This window comes from Orycteropus afer, unplaced genomic scaffold (genome assembly GCF_000298275.1).
Source record: "Orycteropus afer afer isolate SDZICR_OR568_19922 unplaced genomic scaffold, OryAfe1.0 scaffold00152, whole genome shotgun sequence".
Lineage (NCBI taxonomy): Eukaryota > Metazoa > Chordata > Mammalia > Tubulidentata > Orycteropodidae > Orycteropus > Orycteropus afer.
The window spans coordinates 4837973-4859412 of record NW_006921739.1 but is presented as its reverse complement, the minus strand read 5'-3'; positions in this window follow the sequence as shown (position 1 = coordinate 4859412).

The following is a 21440-nucleotide window of genomic DNA, read 5'->3' as shown; positions in this document are numbered from 1 at the left end:
TCCTACTTCCGTAGTGATACTGCCTCGGAAACCCAAGGAGGGGTCGCTATGAGTCAGGGCTGACTCGACGGCACATAACAACAACAACAACAAGCTGGTGGAAGGGTGATTTTAAACAGTAATTTTTAAAAAGAGAGAGAGACAGGTTGAGAGATTGCAGGATAAAGGGGAAAGCTCTGTATTTTTGTACCTTTAATAGCACTTTTTCCTGGTCTTTCAAGGGTCCCCATATTTTCGCTTTGCACTAGGCCCCTGTAGCCAGTCCTGGCTGCCAATGTACTTTTCTACAGCTTAACCCTGATCTGAAACTTACCTGTGAGTCTCCTTCAAAGCTTTCCCATAACCTGGAGCATAAAATTCAAGCTTTCTGGCCAGGCCCTGGGACCCTTCCCTATCTAACACCTGTTGATTTTCTCAGGCTTATTTCCTTCTTACCCATACTCACCCTCTTCCTCAGCCATTTCAGACATAAACAGCTTGCAAACTGTGCCCTGTTGCTTAATCACACTGGCCTACACATTCTCCTCTCTGTCTAGAAATCTCTATTACCATCCTCCAACCCCCACTTTTAAAATCTGAGTCAAGCCTGACTTCCTTCCAAAACCTTCCCTGACCACTCTCATCCCCCAGGCTGAGTTGAGTGTGCCTCCACTGGGCTCCCACAGTGACCCCTCATTTCCAGGAGACCTCTGACATGGCCTCTTATCACTCTGTCCTATACACATTGATATACCAACCTAGCCTCACAACCAGACTCCAGGAAACAAGGTCCCAGATGACAGGGATGATGTCTTACGTAACCTTCTATTCCTCGTGGCTGGTACAATATCTGGCACTTTTAGGGGAACTAAATTTATTACTAAATTGAGTATATTGGCTCTCTCTGCCCATTCTCTTCCCTGCCTACTTAGACAGATGGTCGGATTCAAGCAAGTCAGTCATGTTAGCCATTTATTCTGAGAGAGGAGTCTTTTCAGTAATGAAGAGGCCCAAACACCATTTTAAGCCTATTTTATACACCTACCACTTTCTGACCACATTACCATCAATGATCCCTTGGGATTCAGCTCTAGCTTCTCACTAAACCTCAGTCATGGAAATTGGAGATACAAAACACAGAAAATTGGAGATAGGAAACATTTTCTTTTTGAGACATCCAAAAAGCTCTAACAACTCAATCACGGTACATAGATCCTCCCTCCACCACCTTCCTGTGGAGATCGGTAGCCCATATAATTTACATTGTGGACCAAGAACACAAACATCAGCCTTCAGTAATCTGGTCCAGACTCCTTGCTTTACAGTTGAGGACACTAAGGTGCAGGAGGCCAGCCCCTGGCCCATGCTCTTTCCATACAGTCTCTGGTGAATTTGGGGGGTGTTAATCCTGACTTTTGTTTTACCCTTTTATCCATCTCTCTTTGAAGATACAAAGACATTCTTGTTTCTAGTTTGCTCTTTTTCTGGATCTCCATATAGCAATGCTATCCCATCAACTGTCTAGTAACTCAAAAACCTACCGCCAACCAGCCCTAAACTAACCCATGGTTCTCACATTGTCAATTCTCACTTCTCATTGTTGCTTTCTTCCCCTTGAATGTCCATCAGGTGGTTTATTAAAAATTGGAAAGGGGGAGAGATGAGACATTGATGAACTGTCAGTGCTGAGACAATACGGTTTACTTCACTAAATCTAGTTACCTGGGGAGCCAACGATAAAGAAATGACCCTTGTTGATATGCATTATTGACACAGTAGCCACATAAACCACATTCAATATCTCTCTAAACCAGCTGCTCACTTGCTTCTTGGGGCAATGTAATCGCTGCTACCGTCATTTCATGAACAGTCCCCTCCTTATTCCACCACCATTAACGGATTAGTTAATAAGCTAGTAGGTTTCTGTTCCAGTCAGAGAGCAATCTGCAAATCTGAGGCTTTCCAAACAGACTAGAAATGGTAGTTCTACTGTACACATCCCTAGTCACTTTCTTGCAGCCCCAGATTTCAGAAATGTCATTACATATTCTTTTTAAGAAACACATGAACCCCTAAATGTGGCCTCTCTCATCCCCACCCCCTCCCTGCACTGTCTCCAGCCTTCAGGCACATTTTAAACTTATAGAAATGTGGCCAGGAGAGAGTTAGACTATTTAGTGTGATGCAATACAGCCTGCTCAACTTTTGCATAGCAATTCAGCAAACACAGTTTTAAGCATTCAATTCTACTTCTACAGCTTCTTAAAATTCCCTGCAATATAATTATACTGATGGGAATGCAGAAAGATAATTGCTTTTAGAGGAAAGTTTCTCCTTTGTTCCATGTTCATCTGGCTTCCAGAAATGGAACAAGAGCCCTTGAACAGCAGAAATACGCATCCATGTGTCTCTAGTTATCATTTATTTACAAAGATAGACCTTGACAAATGTAATTTGTTCAATAAAATTAAAAGGATGCACGATAATTCACTTAGACAAAGAGACTTGAAAGGGGACGTCATCGGCAGCAGCGCCGTCCATCATTGCAAATGATCAGCTGACTTTGAAGAAGTGGCAGGTGTTCCCCTTTTGGAATGCAGCATTGAAATAGTATTTAGAAGGAGGGAAAAAAGGGGAGCTAGGAATTGGAGCAATTCTTTATTCAGGCAATAATTATACAAATTAGATCTATGAAAGCCAGAGAATGACTGTGCCTTGAACCCTGTCTGTGTGCATAGAACAATGGGGAAATTAATAATTAAATCTATTATATATGCTCATAATTCAATACAAAAGATACCTCAGTAGTTCAAACACTCCTGGATTTTCATTTGAATAAGGCTTTCACACATTCTCCTCATTATATATGTATTATATTTTAAATTTAACAGCTTATTTTGTTGCCTTTATGTTTGAATTAATAAGGGCACACTTTAATGCACTAATGGGGAATTGCATTAGCCGGCTTTGCAGACATAACTTTGAAAAATCTCCAGTTTCCCAAGGGTGAAATCAATTTGCCCCATAACGTGTTGTCTCACAGACACATCTGGAATCTTGGAAGAATAGCTCCCCTCTACAAGCTTCTGATTTGGGCCTCTGTATTTGAAAGAGGATTCCCCGGAGTAGAAACCTTTGCTAAATTGAACAGACCCATCAAGATCGTCTTCTGAATTTTGCAGTCTCTTAGCTAGTTAGCATGGTTTCATGCCTGGTCCGTGCTGTTTTTCCAGAGAGCAAAAATAATTCTCCTTTGAAAAAGTAAAGTTTATTTTTAACTCCATCATCCATTTTTCTCCTCCCACCCCCCTTCACTCTCCCTCTCCCCCTCTGGCTCTCTTCCTATCCCTATTTTTAACTCTTCATACTACTTCGGAGCCATAGAGTGTGGATAAGAAAAGGAAATGAGAGATGAAGTAAAGAGAAAGAAAAATATATCCTGGGGGGGGGAGGCCCCCCACAATGCTGAGGTGCCCTTTGATAGCCCTAGAGTGACTAGAGTTCAGGAGAAGGCACACTCATTGCAGGGGGCATTGATTGAACGGGGCGCTGAAATCCCAGGGACCAAAATGAGAGTCCGCGCCACCTAGGAAACCGGGTGATTCGGCTGAAGCAAAAGGATATGATCAATGGAAAATACGCATCCCTCTGCAGCCCAGAAAACAGACAAAGAAGTCACTATCTGTGAGAAAGAAAGAGGAAACCTAACCAAATGTTCATGTCTTGGTGTGAAGCGGCCTCCAGCTTACCCAGTGCCGCCCAGGCACGCGTGGAAACGCTTGCGGCTGCTGCCACTGCGGTAGGACGAGGAGTTTTGTGCCTTCGGAGGAACGCCAAATCCAATGATGCTAATTGCATTGCAGATTTCTAGCATCATTAGCAATTCTTAAAATTACATTTGCCCTGCTTAAGTTCTCAATTCCAGCTTGGTATACAGAGGGGGCAGGTCTCTGAAGGGGATGTGGGTTACAGAGAAATTCAATTGGACAAGTTGGCTTCAGGTGTGCAGGTGGAGGGTGGCCAGCCGGGATTCACAGACCAGGAAAAATGCTTGTTTGTCTTATTTTAAATGCTGATTGCCGGGAGAATAAACAAAACCCGCAGCTAAATGGGCCTTAAAGGAACACTGGGAATTCTGGAAAGAAAAAGAGCCCTACTGAACAACGGCTGGAACTAGCCCTGTGGGTCCTATGGTGACAAGCACTATCCAACCACCCCAAGCAATGGAGTCACTTGCATTTGAGATAGTTGGTGCAGAAATAACCACTTCCTCCCTCTCCTTTTACTAGTTTGTATTTAAAACAACTGAGTAAGATCCAGATGAATCAGTGTTTTTGTGTTGTTTGTTTCTTCCCTTAAAGATAACATATTTGCTCATTAGGAAAGCTAGACAGCCAGCTCCAGAAACAATAGCCTGAATTCCATGTCTCTCGTGAGCTCTGGCAAGGACACTTCCCCAACACTCTCTAGTTCAAGCATCCCTATACTATTGGAAGAGAAAGGGACAGACATCCTGAGAGCAGAGCAGAGGTTGGAACCAGCCTCTCCCAGGCTGCTGGCTCCTGCCACGGGGCGGGGCTCTGTGAAGCTGGGTCTCCCACTGCAGAGTCCCTGAGAGGCCACCAGCTCTGTCCCCTCACAGGGTGACCTCTACTCTAACTCTAGCCACAGAAAGGGGACCAGCAGCTGGGTAGTTTTTCCAACAATTTATCCATGTAATTAAATTGCTAAGCATACAAGCATACACCCAGACACATACCCCTACACATACACACACATAAATATATTTTATATATATATATATATATATATATATTCCTATGTATAAACATATACATAGAGGGAGAGTATGCCTTTTAATTGAGCCGTGTTTTAAAAATAATTAAGCCAGTTTTAATGAAATACTGCTTAAGGCTGCTGGCAAGCAAAGGAGCCATCTTTAGCTGAGCATTCATAAACTGAGTCATCTACACTAGGGATGGAAGCCTTATTCAGTCAAATTCATAGTATTAATAAAAGAGCCCGTTTCTCCGTCGTGGGCTGAGGACCACAGGGGTGGGAGCACAGAGCAGGCCCCTTCCCATTTGTTCCTTCTCTGCAGCAGTCACAAGAGCTGCAGTGCAGTTCACAGTCCCAAGCTGCAAAAAGGGCTTGCTTCCTCTCAAAAAGGAATCACAGCAGGACTCTGAGTCCATTTTCTCTGTCCATGGCATATCAAGTTAAGCAAGACTGGCAAGATGTTCAAACATCCCTGCACTGTCCGTGAGCAAGGCTGGACCAGGATAGGGGGCTGGGCGGGCAGGTGACTTGACCTTCCCCTTTCTGTATCCCATTTTCCTTATCAAAAGCATGGGAAGAAAATACTTGCCTTGTCAACCCCACAATATCGACAAGATAAAAGCACACCAAAACCAAACTCAGGGCCATTGAGTCGGACCCGACTCATAGTGACCCTTTCATGGGTTTCCGAGGTGGTGTCACTATGGAAGTAGATTGCCCAATCTTCCTTCCGAGAAGTGGCTGGTGAGTTTGAACCGCCAGCCTTCTGGTTAGCAGTCAAATGCCTTAGGCACTACGCAACCAGAGCTCCTGTATACAGACAATTATTCAAATTTGAGGTGTTGGAAGTGTTAATATTCTTAGATCTTTAAATGAGCACATGGCTCATCTCTCCAGGGTAAAACCAGGAATTGAGATAGGACTTTATGTTTTTGGCAGCCTGAAATTTAGAGGCAAAGGAATATCTGGTTTGGTTTTTAGTCAAAGGATTGATTTATACTGAGAAATCTTTACAAACTGCACTGACTTTCAGCAAAAGCAAAGAGACAGACTTGCTGCCATGTGCAGGTCCATTCCAACGAGCTGATACAGTAACATCTGGTTTCCCAGAAAGAATTTTTCTTGAAAGGAAGAAGCCTGTATAAGATCCCCATTGTACAAATGAGGAAGTTGACATGCCCCTTTGTTACCCCGCTTATCACCAGTCATGAATCCCTCTTCAAGAGTTATGAGAGAAGAAAATATTCTTTCTTTCCTACCACAGAGAAAGGAGGACAGTGTGGCCCATGAAATTTCCTACCACAGAGAAAAGAGGACAGTGTGGCCCATGAAATGAAAGAAAACAATATTGACTCAGGGAAACGTTCTCCTAATGCTAAACAAAGTGGGCAAAGAAAATGGATTTTGATTTCTGTAAGATGAAACTGGTCATAAACTAGAGGAGGTTAGCTTTGATAATAATAACCAGTAACTAACTCATGGCAACCCGATGTGTGTTAGAGTAGCACTATGCTCCGTTGAGTTTCCAGAGGCTCGTTTTTTCAGAAGCAAATCATCAGGCCTTTCTTTCCAAGGGCCTGTGGATGGATGCAGCTGCTAACTGAAAGGTCAGCAGTTCGAACGAAGCAGCATTCACGGCAGAAAGGTGTGATGGTCTGCTTCTGTAAAGATTATAGCCTTGGAAACCCTATAGGGCAGTTCTACTCTGTCCTGGAGGGTCACTATGAGTCAGAACAACTTGACAGCAGTGAGTTCTGGGTGGACTTGAACCTCCAACCTTTTGGTTAGCATCCAAATATGTTATCTGTCTGCACCATAACAGTTACCATTTATGCAGCCCTTGTTTTTGCTCTGGTGGTGTAGTCCCTAACCACAAGGCTGGCGGTTCAGACCCACCATCCACTCCTCTGAAGGAAGACTGGGCAATCTACTTCTGTAGCAATATCGCCTCATAAACCCAAGGAGGGGTTGCTATGAGTCGGGATCAACTGGCCAGCAGTGAGTTTGGTTTTGTTTTTGCCAGGAAGGCACTTTATATACATAATAGTTGACAATCTTCACTACAATCCTATGAAGTGTTGTTTTTTTTTTATGTGCCATCGAGTCAGACCCCACTCATTGTGACCCCTCCTTGGGTTTCTGAGGCAGTGTCACTACGGAAATAGATTGCCCCATCTTCCTTCCCAGTGGCTAGTGAGTTTGAACCACCAGCCTTCTGGTTAGCAGTCAAGTGCCTTACGCACTATGCTACCAATGCTCCTAAGGCAACTTCAGGGGAAGAAAAGGAAACTGCCCTCCTCAGTTTCCGATCTAACGACCCTAGTCAAGAGGAAAAGATGCCCACAGTATGCTTTGGGAACGGAATTTTGCCGGCTTAATTCCTGAATCTTCAGAATCGGGAAGCTAGCTGGAAGAAGCGTTGGTGTGAGAAATCCTTGGAGAAAGGAGCCCTGCGTTGTAAGGGAGGAGCAGAGAACTGAGTGGGGCCAAGAAGCTGTTTGAACGGAACGGAGGAAATGGGCGCAGGTGTAAATAGTGATGCAGCTGGAGAGGTGAGAGAACTGGCTTTGAAGTAGAGAGATTTTGTTGAGATTGAAGAAGCAATTGGGAATCACTGCGGGGTTCTAGCGAGGGGAACGACCTGAGCGGCTCTTTGCAGCCTGATCCGGGGTGCCGCTCTCTGGGTTTGAGGGTTCTGGGCCGCCTCCAGGAGGCGCTCAAGTCTGCAGGCGGAGGAGAGACTGCGTCAAGGACGCACCTGGCGGAACGGCATCGTGACATTTTCGCCAGGCACTCGGGTCCACAGTCCCCACGGCAACCTCAGAAGGCCAACTCTGAGTGCCTATCATGCAAGCATAATTTGTATCCTGTCTCCTGCCTTTTAAAAGTAGGTACATTTAGTACCCAAAGCCCTTGTAATGATGCCACTGAAAACAAATGAATCATTAATAACACGCCAAGCGGGGACGCGAGACAGCGAGCGAATGAGGAGTAACAACAAAAATAAAAGAGCTTAGCCTTTTTAAAATACTAATTTAAGACTAATTTGAGACTTGTAACCCCAAATGGACACGATTCCAATCGCCTTGCAGAAAAAACAGCAGGCCTTCCCTGAGAGGAGCAGTGATTTTGACCGAAGGTCAGAGTGGCGAGAGGCGCCCAACCCTAACCCAACGGAGGAAGCCGAGAATTCGCTCCGCTAACTCGAATCCGCTCCAGCTGCAACCGCGCCTGGGACGGAGGATGTGCCTGTGGCGCCACCTAGTGTCTGAAGCACAAAAAACGCCCTGGCGGAGGGCTTCAAGGACAGAGGCGGAGACCTGTCCTGACACCTCAAACACCTGGGATGATCGCTCTGCCTAGGACCCTCACGGCTGTGGACAGTGGAAGACAAAGACCCCTGTTCCTGCTGCCACCCAACCTAAATAGAAATTTTTCCAAAATTAATGGAATAAATGATGCTACTTTCCTCAGACAACCATGAGGTGATGTCTGGTTTTTCCTAAATACAATGGCAAGTCGATTATTAATTCATCCAGAAAAAATGTAGATGCTGTCATCGTATAAACATGAGTCCCCTAGCATGAGCCTCAGACCATCTGGAGGTGCTGCATCTGAGAAACACTGTGAAGTAGAGTGCTTTGCAGCCTTTGGGTGAGGCAGAGAGGAATCTTTATTTTGTATTTAATGGTAAAGTGAAGATGTCCAGAGAAGATTCTGCAGTGTGATGGAGAGAATAAAGACCTGGGAACTAGGATAATAGGGTTCTGACATGGGCTCCACCCCAGTTATCTGTGTGGTCTTGATCAAGGGGAAACACCTTTACCTCTCCCGATGCTATGGTGAGGTCTGGATCATTATCTTCACGTGATAGATGAGGAAACAAGGGCTCTGGGAGATTACCCAAGTTCTGGCATCTCGCCCATTGCAAAGTCAGGCTTAAATCTATGTCTACTCAACTCTAAAAAGGCCCAGTTCCTTTCACAAGACATTTTAATTTCTCTGCGCTTTGGCTTCCTCATCTATAATATAAAGGGGACAACACCAAGTCGTTACTTTATCCCTGCCAGTTATAGCAAACTGATTCCAAGGTTTCACCAGTACCTTAAAACCCAGTTTTAGTGCTCACAAACCCCACGGCGATAACAAAAGGGCCTTTAAAAAGGATGTATCTGCCTGTCATTCGATTTTACTTTTGGCTCTGGGCAAAAGAACACCAAAACAAACGTACTGGAACAACGCACCTCCTTTAAAATTTAGGACGGTGGAGAAAGACTGTACAGGCTGACAACTCATGGGTTCTGTGGTAGAGGCCAGACTTGCAGGGCATTGCTTATCTCTAGGAGCCACTGGCCTCTCAGGGGATAATTGCCTTCTGATAATTGTTTAGACTTGATAAATTCATGAAATCAAGCAGCCAACAGTTTATCTAGCTACCAGTTCAGATCCAGACAGAACTAGATTAAAGAGCCAGGCACATTTGCAATAACCTCAACGATAAAAACCTTCCTATCTGAGGCAGTTTATCTCCTCCTCATGGGTCATGTTGCCCAGTAACTGCCACCTCCAAAAGAAGGAAGAGAGAGAACACACCATGGGGGCCAGAACCCGCCTTGCTCACCTTGAACTCTCTCTCTTCCAACCTACTTCTCTTCTTCACCTGCTTGGGAACAGAAGTGGGGGCACTTTGGCATTGTCTAGAAAGCTTGGAGAAAGATATTGGCAGACCTTGTAAGTGGGGGAACTGGGTAACTAGACCCTAAAGCCAAGGTCAATGTTTTCTTCGTGGGCTTTTCTGCTACCTCAGAGGGGCAAGCTAAAGGAACTTCAAACCTCTCCCAACAAAGACCCTGAGCCCCAGCTCAGAGGATCTTGGTCTCTGTTGTTGTTATTTGCTCTCGAGTCAGACCCAACTCATAGTGACCCCTCCTTGGGTTTCCGAGGCAGTATCACTACGGAAGTAGATTGCCCCATCTTCCTTCCAAGGAGTGGCTGGTGGGTTTGAACCGCCAGCCTTCTGGTTAGCAGTCAAGTGCCTTAAGCACTATGCCACCAGAGCTCCTGATGTTAGTCTCTACTGGGCCACAAATACACCATGTGACCAAAGGCAAGTTAAGACTTCTGTGTACCTCAGTTTCCTCAACTCTAAAATCAGGACTTTGAACTAAAAAGGCCCTGGATTAACACACTTGACTGCTAAAGACAGTTCCCCCAGAGGTACCTTGGAAGGAAGGTTTGGTAATCTACTTCTGGAAAAAAAAAAAAGTCAGCCATAGAAAACCCTATGGAGTACAGGTCTACTCTGATCCACATGAGGTCACCATGCCTCAGAGCTGACTTGATGGCAGCTGTTTTTTGTTTTGTTTTGACTGAATAATCTCTAAGATCCTACTGAGCCATCTTAAGGGCTTGAAGCAAATGAGCAGGTACCCTTTATGGTTTAAAAGAGACCACTGATTTCATTGAAATACCATCTCTGTTACTTCTATTCAGGAGCTCTGGTGGTATGGTGCCTAAGGCATTTGACTGCTGACCAAAGGTCAGCGGTTCAAACCCACCAGCCACTCTGTAGAAGAAAGATGGAGCAATCTACTTCCGTAAAGATTTACCTCCTCAGAAACCCAGTGGGGGTCCCTATAAGTTGGGATCGATTCAATGGCAGTGGATTTGGTTTGGTTTAGTTACCTCTACTCAAGGAGCTCTGGTGGTGTAGTGGTTAAAGCATTCAGCTGCTAACCAAAAAGTTGGCAGTTTGAACCCACTGTGGGAGAATGAGGCAGTCTGCTTCTGTAACTTTTTACAGCCTTGGAAACCCTATGGGGCAGTTCTACTATGTCCTATAGGGTCACTATGAGTTGGAATTGACTTGATGGCAGTGGACTAACTGATAATCTTCTTCAGTTGCCTGCTTAACTCTTCTTCCCTCCCCTCCAACATACTTCCCTCAGTCCTTGGCCATATCCTTCAGTTCTCAAACTCCTTCCAGCTGTTAGCAGCTGACTTACAAGGCAGAGAAGGAACCCCTGCTGAGAGGACCACAGGTGCGCCTTCCCTGGATTGATGGGCACTCTCTGTATTTTTCTTCTGTCGTCAAGAAATGAGACCACCTGTTGTTCATTCCCTCCTCCTACTCTTCAACCTTCCTACCAGCCAACTCTTCTGCTTTCAGAATATTCTGAAAAGGCATGGCAGGATCCTTCCTTAAAGGAGATCACTTGGGGTAAACTATTGAGTGACCCCCATGCTCATGCCCACCTCCTTCCTCACTCTCCAGCCCTGGACCAATTGCTCCAATTAGGAAAGCAATTATCTCAGCAGGGCAGCAACCAAAAGTTGTCTTCACCACCTTGAAGGCCTGGCCAGACACCAAATCTTTTATTCCACTCCTCAGGGGCCTTTGGGGACCCATAATTGAACTGTATTCCACTGAAAAAAAAAAAAAAAAAAAAACTTTCAAAGAAAAGGAATGAAACATTGGGTTTTTTTCCCAAGAACCTTTTCTCCCTGAAAAAATTCAAAGTAAATAGGAATGTGTACCTTATTCTCTTTTGGGGTAGATGAGAGCAAGGGGAGAGTACAGGCTTTTCCTGGAAACAGACATCCTACAGGGTTGAGGTCATTCCTTTGTGGTGGTCAATCATCCCTCAGAGCACCCAACTGAGCTGGCCTCACAACTGGCATCTGTTCCCAGCTGGCTAAATGAGGAAGTGGAAGCAACATACTGATGGATTTATTCATTTTAGTAGATAACAAAAGGAGGCTTGGAGGCATAGTGGTTAAGTGCTCGGCTGCTAACTGAAAGGTGGCTGGTTTGAACATATCCAACAGCTCCACGGGAGGAAGACCTGGCAGTGCGCTTCCATAAAGACGACAGCCTAGAAAACCCTGTGGGGCAGTTCCATTCTGTCACTTGGGACAGGTGTGAGTCCAAGTTGACTCAGCAGCACCCAACAACAATGACAGATAGCAAAACTACTAGCAAAGGCTAACCTTTCTATCTCACCCTTCATAACAGCCCTACAGCCTGCCATTTCCTTCTCTGTCAAGCCTCAAACCAAAGCGATGGGAGGATTGTGAGATATCCCCCTTAAAGAAGCCCCATTCCCAAACCGTGGACCAATGTGCTCTCCTGCACACTAAGTACTTGCAAGAGAACTTGGTTCTCTATCTTCCTCTGAGCAATGATTCATGGCAGATATTAGGAAGGAAACAACACCTTTCAATTCTTTTCACCATCTCTCTTATCTTTACAGGGTTCTTATTAAGCAGTATCTTCAAATTTATTATGTGATGTCATGCTAGCAGTGTTCTCAATGTGAGCGCTGAATTCTACATAAATAAGAACCAAACAAATGCCACATCAGCTCAGTGCACAATCTTCTCTAAGCATAACTAGGAGCCTGAATAACTAAAGAGAGATGGTAGGGTAAAGACTGTTAGAATAACGGCAACTTTGACTTCCTGAGGCAGTTGAAGAGCTCTCTTTCCTATCCTCCCGTGGAGTGACTGATTCAGGGAAGGCCAGCTCCTTGCTGTGGTACAACCTCAATGCACTCTTAAAAGCCAGCTCAGAAGTGAGGGCACAAAGTCATACGGCACTGCCCATTACCAAAGGGTTAAGTCATTGCCTTTACTTTACATTTGTTGAGTTCCTTTTTGAATGTTGTAAAAGACACACACGTGTCTTATACCCCATTTTCATTTCAAAAAATGAGTGGAGTGGAGGAAGTAGTGAAGGGGAAGAAGCCAGCATTGAAGCATGTTGGGTGCCAAGCACCGTGCTAGGAACTCGATGTTCTTCCCAACCCCTTCAATCTTGGCCAGTGGGGAAAGGGAGTGGGCATTAACCTCTCCTTTCAAATTTGAATAGATGTGCATATTTGAAAATGGCTTGAATCCCAACCACAGATTGTGGGAAACCCCCACAGGATCTTGCATCTTTTCTGGGAGTTTCTGTTTCTTCTCATCAGATAGACTGAGCTTCTCCATCCTCTATTACTTTGATCATGCTGTGTGTGCCCTTTGCTTTCAATGCCTCTCAATCTGCCATTCCCAAACCCCTTCCATTTTCCAAGTCTCACTTCACCATCAACCCCAAGGAGGCTTCCCTGATACCCCCCTGCCTAATTTCATGTGGGTGGGCACCCATATTGATGTTTTGTACAATACTTGTCACCACTGGGTGTAATAATCTGCTTTATTTGTGTAACTCCCAAAGTTACTCTTTGAAGATAGGGTCTTATTCATATTTGTATCTGCAGCATCTACTTGAATTCCAGGCTGCCTCTTGCCCAACAAACCCTCTATATTCTCAGATAAAGATGCTCTTTCTGTAAGAATGCAGGCCCACACCTCCTCCCCTACCAGATACACACTATTGGCTCCAAGCAAAGCTAGAAAAGTGTATGACTCACCCCGTTCAATCAGGTCCCTGGGTGGTACAAACAGTTAACTCCCTCGGATACTAACTGAAAGGTTGGAGGTTTGAGTCTATCCAGAAATCCCTCAGAAGAAAGACCTGGTGACCGGCAGCCTTTGAAAACCTTGTGGAGTACAGTTCTACTCTGACACACATAGCCTTGTCATAGTCAATTCGACAACAACAAGTAAACGATTCGAATCAGAAAAAGGCACCCCTTCTTCCTACTGGATGCAGCCCTGCAGCGAGGAGCAAGGCGTGGCAAGTAGAACATGACCTGGGTTCCTCTACCCGCTTGCCCCTTCCTCAAGGTAACCTGCACCACTGTGTCTGGACCTGGTTGCTTCAGTTACTCAATCGTTAGAGCAGTGACTCACTTCTTCTGACCTCTGGCTTAGCTTTCAAAACACCAGGCTGCTTTTCAACATGCTTCCTACCACTCCCCACCTAACCACAGCCACTCGTGAAGTGAACAGCCTGTGTGTCTCCAAAGGCACAATGGCTCGTGAAACCCAAATACAAAACTCAGGAGAGAGAAGCTGAGGAGGTCTTGTTTCTTCCAGGCCCATTGCCAATCTCCGTCCAGGCCTGAGCACGTGGGCTCATTTACATGGCTGGTTTGGAGGCTTTGGCAGATGAAAGTGCTCGGATAGTTTTATATGTGTTGCTCATCATTAAACCTCCCCTTCAGGGTTTCTTGCCGCCTTTGGTTTGTGTCTCAATCTGGAGCAAATTTAAGCAAAGGGTTAGGCCTCTGCATTTCCTTGGTTTAATTAATAATTCATAATAAAAATTTAATCAAGGCATAAGCTTTTGTGGAAGGTTATAAAACATTTTTATTTGCCCTGGAGATCAGAATGACCACTTTCTAAATCTGTAAAATGATTATTTTTTCCCCAAATGAGGAAATTTTACTCTCAACTGTAAATTTCAGCTGTTTGCCATATGTAACCACAGAGAATCTGTTTATTGACTTAGTATATTAGAAGTAGTTAGGCAGGAAGAAAAATAAACCCAAACTCCAGACAGGAGAAAGTGTGGGGAAGGGATGAAGAGTTGGAGCTAGAGCCTAGCAAAAACTCTAACCTCAGAGACTAGCAGAGAGAGACAAAGGAGTAAACACATCTCCCAAAGGAGAGGACAGGGACAGTCACAGTCAGGGAGACAAAAAATTGGCTGGATGGTAAGCACAAGCCATTAAAGATCTTTGGAGAAATAAGCAGAGAATGCGAAGGAAAAAAACGGAGAAGCAATCAGGCAAAAGGATGTAAGATACTGGAAGGGCTTCCCAAAAGTGTTACAGTGCTTGTTAAAGACTTAAAACTCAGGATAGATTTTCACCTGCCTGGAATCACAGAAGGAATTCTTGCCTTGTAGGAGAGAGATGGTCTAGGCAAGGGATAACTCACACACCCATCTGTGAACAAGCCAAACCACAAGGAAAGATACTGAAAAACACAGATTTCCCCAAGTTGCGGATTGAATCATGTCCACCAAAAAGATATGTTGAAGCTCTGACCCTTGGTACCTGTGAATGGACACTGTTTGGAAGTAGCATCTCTGCCAGTGTTATCAATTAACATGAGGTCATAGGAGTAGGGGGTTCCTAACAGAAAATGGAATAAAGGATGAGGCTATAAAAACAAATGAAACTCCTACCACGTAGACCCATACCCTATTTTGGATCAGACATGGATCTGGCTTCAGTTTCTAGAAGCCATGGCAAAAGGAAAAGAGGAAAAAAAAAAAAAGTGGGAAGGGACATCTGATCCATTAGAGAATTCCGTTACCATGAGATAAACTTATGCACACCAGGCCCTCAGGAATAGCCGGACTGGAAGAAGTTTGTCCTTGGTGCTCCTCCAAGAGAAGACTGTGTTAGGTCATAAATCGTGTACTCAGCGACATGCTGACAGTAGATGCAACAGTGATGTCCCTGGGGCATTTCTTAGCCCACAGTGTAGGTTGATGACTGACACTACCATGCAGGTGAGTGAAAGCAAATAAAAGGCAAGGGAAAGATCATGGAGTCCAAGTAACCATCGTGGGTGTTCATGGAGCCTGGAGAGACAGCCATCGGCTCATGTACTTGTGAGGACAGCAACCTGCCTGTCCCCCACCCGAGTGCCAACATAGGAAAATCTTGTGACAATACCATTGGTGCTCAGTTTAAAAGTGAGACTGGCAGATATGTACTTGACCACTTACCAGAGCTCAGCACTCATGTGATGCTATTATCCTCAAGTTCTCTAGGCTTTGAGGCCCAACTCTCTCCTTAACACCCACATAACTGTAGCTGTGGCTCCCATCCCAGGAGCCCTGGTGTTGCAGTGGTTAAATACTCAGCTGCTAACCAAAAGGTCGGCAGTATGAATCCACCGGCCATTACTGCAGGAGAAAGATGAGGCAGTCTGCTTCTGTAAAGGTTACAGCCTGGGAAACTGTAGGACAGTTCCACTTTGTTCTACAGGGTCGCTATGAGTTGGAGTCAACTCGACAGTAACTAGTTAGTTGGCTCCCATCCAAGGATACCACAGACAAGCCAGTCTTTATCACTATCTTTATTCTAAGATATTTCTGAGAATCCCTGAGAAAGGCTTCCACATTCCAGAGACTGGGCCTGTTTGTCACTTGTCATGTTGTTTTGCACTAGTGCTCCACTCCCTTTAGGTCTTCTCTGATTTCTTCTACAGGTTGCTGGTTCCCCATAGCTGTTTTCCATATACATAGATGTAGGCCCCTTCCTTAATGCCTCAGAACATAATCAAGACCAATCTATAATAGTAGACCCGATTTTCTGAAACTTAATGGTAACAGGAGGAATTATAATACAAAAACGAAAAACTTAAACCCTGGAGATAGGAAGCCCTATCTATCTGTGCCCTTACCCCCCATCTTGTCCCCACATATCAGGGACCAGCCTACTGTTGCCCAGTGAAATGCTTTGACCATGTCCCCTTTACCCAGAAACCAGGCTTCCCAATACCTTTCATGGTCCAGCACAAGATAGAAACACCTCAGATTAACTTCCAAGTCAACACAATATTAATCCCAGGCATGCAGCCTTGCATACAAAGACAACCATTACATTATCAACCAGAGTCATGTAGCTTCTCTTTGTCTCAAATAAAGGAGCCCTGGTGGCCTAGTGGTTAAGATCTCAGCTAACTGAAAGGTCAGTGGTTCGAACTCACCAGCCGCTCCACGGAAAAAAGATGTGGCAGTCTGCTTCCTAAAGATTATACCCTTGTAAACCCTGTGGGCAGTTCTACTCTGTCCTCTAGGGTCACTATGAGTCAGAATCGACTTGATGGCAAGTGGTTTTTGGCTCACGTATCTCCATTCCGGATAGGGTTTGCTTGAACATGACTATAATGCCTGTTAAAACTTCCTCCAAAACAAAGGACCATTTCCCTCAAAGATGAATCACAAAGTTGCAATAAGTTTGTCCCCATTTCTAGTTCTCATGTTTCAAAAATTGTGGGGTGCCCTCTAAAAACAGCACCCTAACACTCCCTCCCACTGTTGCAGAGCAGAAGGGCCAGCGTTGTTCATTCTGCCAGGCATACTTTTTCTGGCAGTGGGTAGGACTGCTTTAAATGTTTGTGGCTTAGGTAATTTTTGGACTCATTTGCAAAGCAAATGTAGGCTATCTAAAATTAAGGTTCAGCAATGTGGGGCACTAGCTGAGGATTTCTTTTGTTTGTTTTGTTTTAAAACCACAGTCATGCTTTACAAGATTGTTATCACTGATGCAACGGTAGGGCTCATCACTTTTATCCACTGTACAAAACCTATTCCACTCCTCCGCATGAAACTTGGATGAAGCAGTCCTATAGGAAAGGACTATCCGGGTAGGGTGGTTGACTAACAGCATCAGAGTGCCAGTGCCTCAGAGCAAGGGCCCAACTAGAAAGCTGACCTGGTATGGGGGTTGGTCTATGCACTGGTATTTTTGTCACAGTCTCCAGTGGGAAGGTTTTGGGCTCTGATTCCTCTTAGTGAAATGGGGAGTAGAGTGTTTGGTCAGCATCAAAGCCCAGTGCAACTTCCTTAGATCTTTATTTCAGATTCCACCCAAGTCTGAGCCAAACTTGGAGGGGGAGGAATGTGCCACAGTGTTCAACTCAGTTTACTCTGAGCAAAACAGATCTTCCTGAGTCCCAGGGGAGAAGAAACAGCTTCAACAGACGTAAACAGGCTCTGGGGCCCTTTGGACATCAAATAACACTAGAAAAACAACGTTTGGATGAGTTAAGTATAAATCAACCAGAAACATATGGACTACATTTCCCTGAAAATACACAGGGGTTTACAAATTACAAGCTCAGGGGTTTGGCAAAATGCAATTCAGGTTTTGCCAAACCTAAAATGTTTGGAGAAGATTTAAAGAAAGCAGACTGACCCAAAATGCCTCCAACTTTGCCCATCCCTGACACTGATAATATCCCACACGACCACAAATTCTTAAGTGCGTGGGTTTTAAGAGTTTTATATGTTGAACAAATTTAACTACTCACAACAGGCTGAGATTCTTGTCCAGACAAGCATTCATAGAAAGCTGAAAACCGCCAAATGACCACATTCACAAAAGGGAGAAAACATCTACCTTTAGAGTTAGGCCAAAGAAATATCTGTATGTTTAAACTTGCAATGAAATGGAATATTCTAAGCTTCAGGCCTGCAGGATGATTAGCTATAACTGTGTGTTCATGGAGCACAGATTCTGCTCTTTTTCCCCAAAGTGGGACTATCTTTGCCTGACTGGTGGAAGGCAGCATCTTGAGGCCATTTGTTGGGCATCGAGACAATATGTTGATATGCTCACCAGTATCTCTGCTATGTCGTGACTCTCCCACATGTGGCAGTGGGCCATGAGACATTTTTGTCTCAAAGGAACACTATTCCAGAAGAACTAGAGCACCCTAGATCCAAATGTCTATTCTCTTCAGATTCAGAAGTGAAGGTCCATGCCCAAAAACCAAACCTGTTACCATCGAGTGAATTCTGACTCATGGCAACCCCATGTGTTACAGAGTAGAATGTACTCGCAGTGTTCTCAAGGCTGTGAACTTCTGGAAGCAGTTCTCCGGGCTTTTCTTCCAAGACATTTCTGGATGGGTTCAAACCACCAAACATTCAATTAGTAGTCAAGAGCCTAATGGTCTGTGCTACCTAGGGACCCTGGAAGTTCCATAAAAAGTGTAAAATGATTTGGTGGGCTCCCACTAATCCACATCCTGAGGTAAGATCAAGTGCCCAGACTGGACAGAAGACTGGAGAGGGGAAGGAAAATAAGATTTTCAGTAGGGTCCCTCAGAAAAAGCCCAAAGTTGAAATCTTTGCCATCCTGCACTGGGCTGACACTTGGAAGACAGAGAGGGATGAGGGGACTACCCAGGGGTTTGGGGAGCCAAGAGCACAGGACTCTGATGCCCTTTTTTCTCTGCCACATGGGCACAATATTGCAAAGAAACTCCATCTGGCAGCATGGGCAGAAGTGGAAAAGTAGAAATGGTTACTGGTATGTCCAGTTCAACAGCCTAGAGTTTCCACAACCCTGGAGCAGTGTGGGAGGGCAGCAGAATTTCTTCCAGGCCTTCAAAAGGGGTGCACTGTTGTTAAGAAAGTGTCAGGTCTGGCAGTGGGGAGTGAGAGGGAGTACTGCTGAATACCTTGTGGTCAGTGACCAAGGCTCAGATAGAATGATATCAACCTTGGAGGATGGGTGGACACATGAGCTTGGTCAGAGTTATGCTCTCCCCAACCCACCCTCATGCCACTGCACCAATAAGCTGTTCAGAATGGAGACACAATACCCAGGGATGGAAACACTATTCAGAAGTTACTGAAATTGTCAGTCAGCAGGCAGAAAGGGGATTTGAAATAGAAGTTACATTGATTTATTAAAACAAAAAAGTAATGTTTCTTCCACACTTGAGCTATGGTTGGAGGTGTTTGGCTTCCCCTCTCGTAATCACAAAGCTGGTCAGTGGTGAAGTAACTTTTAGACTGTTTGGGATATATTTGACCTCTAGGAGAAAGACAAGGCTACTGCCTCCACCTCATCCCACTTATCCCAAGAAAGAAAAGACACTAGATCTGGGTCATCAGGGCTGCGCTGAGGCTGTGGGAATGGGGTAAGTTTTCAGCTGAAGGAGCAAAACAATTGTCAATGTGTGGTAGTTTCCTAGGGCTGCTGTAACAAAAGTACCACAAAGTGAATGACTTAAAACAAAAATTTATTGTCTCACAGTTCTGGAAGCTACAATCCAAACTCAAGGTGTCAGCACGGTTGTGCTCTCTCTGAAAGCTTTAGGGGAAGATCTTTCCTTGCCTCTTCTGAGCTTCTGGAAGTCCTTGGCTTGTGGTTGCATGTCTCCAGTCTCTACCTCCCTCTTTACATGGCTGACTTCCTTCTGTGTATGTCTCTTTTTGTAAGGACACCACTTATACTGGAATAGTATTCACCCTTCTCTGCTGTGACCTCATGTTAGTTTAGCATCTTTGAATACAAAAATGCAAACCAGGTCCCATTCACAGGTACCAGGGGTTAGGACTTCAACATATCTTTTGGGAGGAAACAATTCAGTCCACAGCACAATGGGAAAGTAGCAAGACAACTCCCTCCATTGTTTCTCTCTTCAATTCTCTCCTTGTTTCTCTCCTCATGAGACACCTTGAAACTCTCTGTTGCAGCAAGATGGAATCTGGAGATACTGGGAGACCACCTCTTCTTTCCACCCTCAGAGTAGCTTGGAAGGTCCCAGGAACACTCCATAATAACGTAAGTGAGGAGTGGGCACTTAGGCATCATGGTCCTCAGCCTCAGGAAGAACCAGGGCCCTCTCTTGTTTCAGAGCTTCCTTGTTGCTGGTGCCTCCTCTTCCAGTCACAGATGCTCGGGTGAAGGGCTGAGGAGACCAGGCAGGCGTCTCCAACAGGCAAACCATGTGCCTGATAGTTCACTGAACAGGGCAAGAGTTTGGCTTTCAGGGAGAAAAAATGCAAGCAATAGCAATAAAAATACAGAAGAGGTAAATTATTTTATCATGCAAAGACTTCTTGTTCTCGGAGACTGGGCTTTGACATTTCTGCATTAGCAGTTGACAGTAGGGACAAACTTGTTGTTGGATGCCATCAAGTTGATTCCAAGTCATAGTGACTCCATGTAACAAGAGTAGAAAGAACTACCTCATAGGGTTTTCTTTACAGGAGCACGTCACTGGGTCATTTCTCCCACAGGGCTACTGGGTGGGTTCAAACCTCTGTTTCGGTTAGCAGCTGAGTGTCTGAACACTGTACCACCAGGGCTCCTTAAAGACAAACTAACCATTGCAGAACAGAAAATTGGTTTCCTATGTAATGGGGAATGCTTGGGTGGTGTGAATGGTTAACATCCTCAGTTGCTACCTGAAATGTTGGAGGTTCAAGTCCACCCAGTGGGGACTTGGAAGAAAGGCCTAATGATCTACTTCTGAGAAATAAGCCATTGCAAAGCCTACAGAGCATAGTTCTACTTGGGCACACACAGGGTCACCATGAGTCAGCAACTGTTCCCTACAGATAAGAAACTAGATTTCTGTGGAGCAGTCTTTCTTCATTCAGGGGCTCCCGTTAGTCACTATCTGCATCATGCAAATATAAATCAAATACCTTCTCTCATCCTGGCCTTGGTGAAGCTATCCACATGCAAAGAATATATTTTAGAATGAGGTATTAGCAGTAGAAAGCCTTCATTATTTAGTAATTCTGGGAAAGCCATTTAGTGGGAAATTACTTAAAAGAGAGACCACTATTTTACAGAAAATAAGAGGAAAAAAATTTGCATTGGGACTTGAATTTGAAAAACAAAACTTGAAATTATGAAATCACGTTTTTAAATCATATATTTAATAAAATTTAAGTTGTAATTACAAATATGTATTAATTCTTAGACTGAACAAAGAAACACATCACATTTATTTGGAATAATTTCTTTATATTTGTACAATAGCACTATAGCCTTTGCATTACCTTTGACTGTTAGAGATAGTCATATGAAGGGGCATTTTTACCAAAGTTTTCAAGAGCTTTGTGAATTTGAATTGTCCACAAAGCTTGGTGGCATAGTGCCTAAGGCATTTGACTGCTAACCAGAAAGCTGGCAGTTCAAACCCACCAGCCACTCCTCAAAGGAAGACTGGGCAATCTACTTCCATAGTGATACTGCCTTGGAAACCCAAGGAGGGGTCGCTATGAGTTGGATCCAACTCAACAGCAG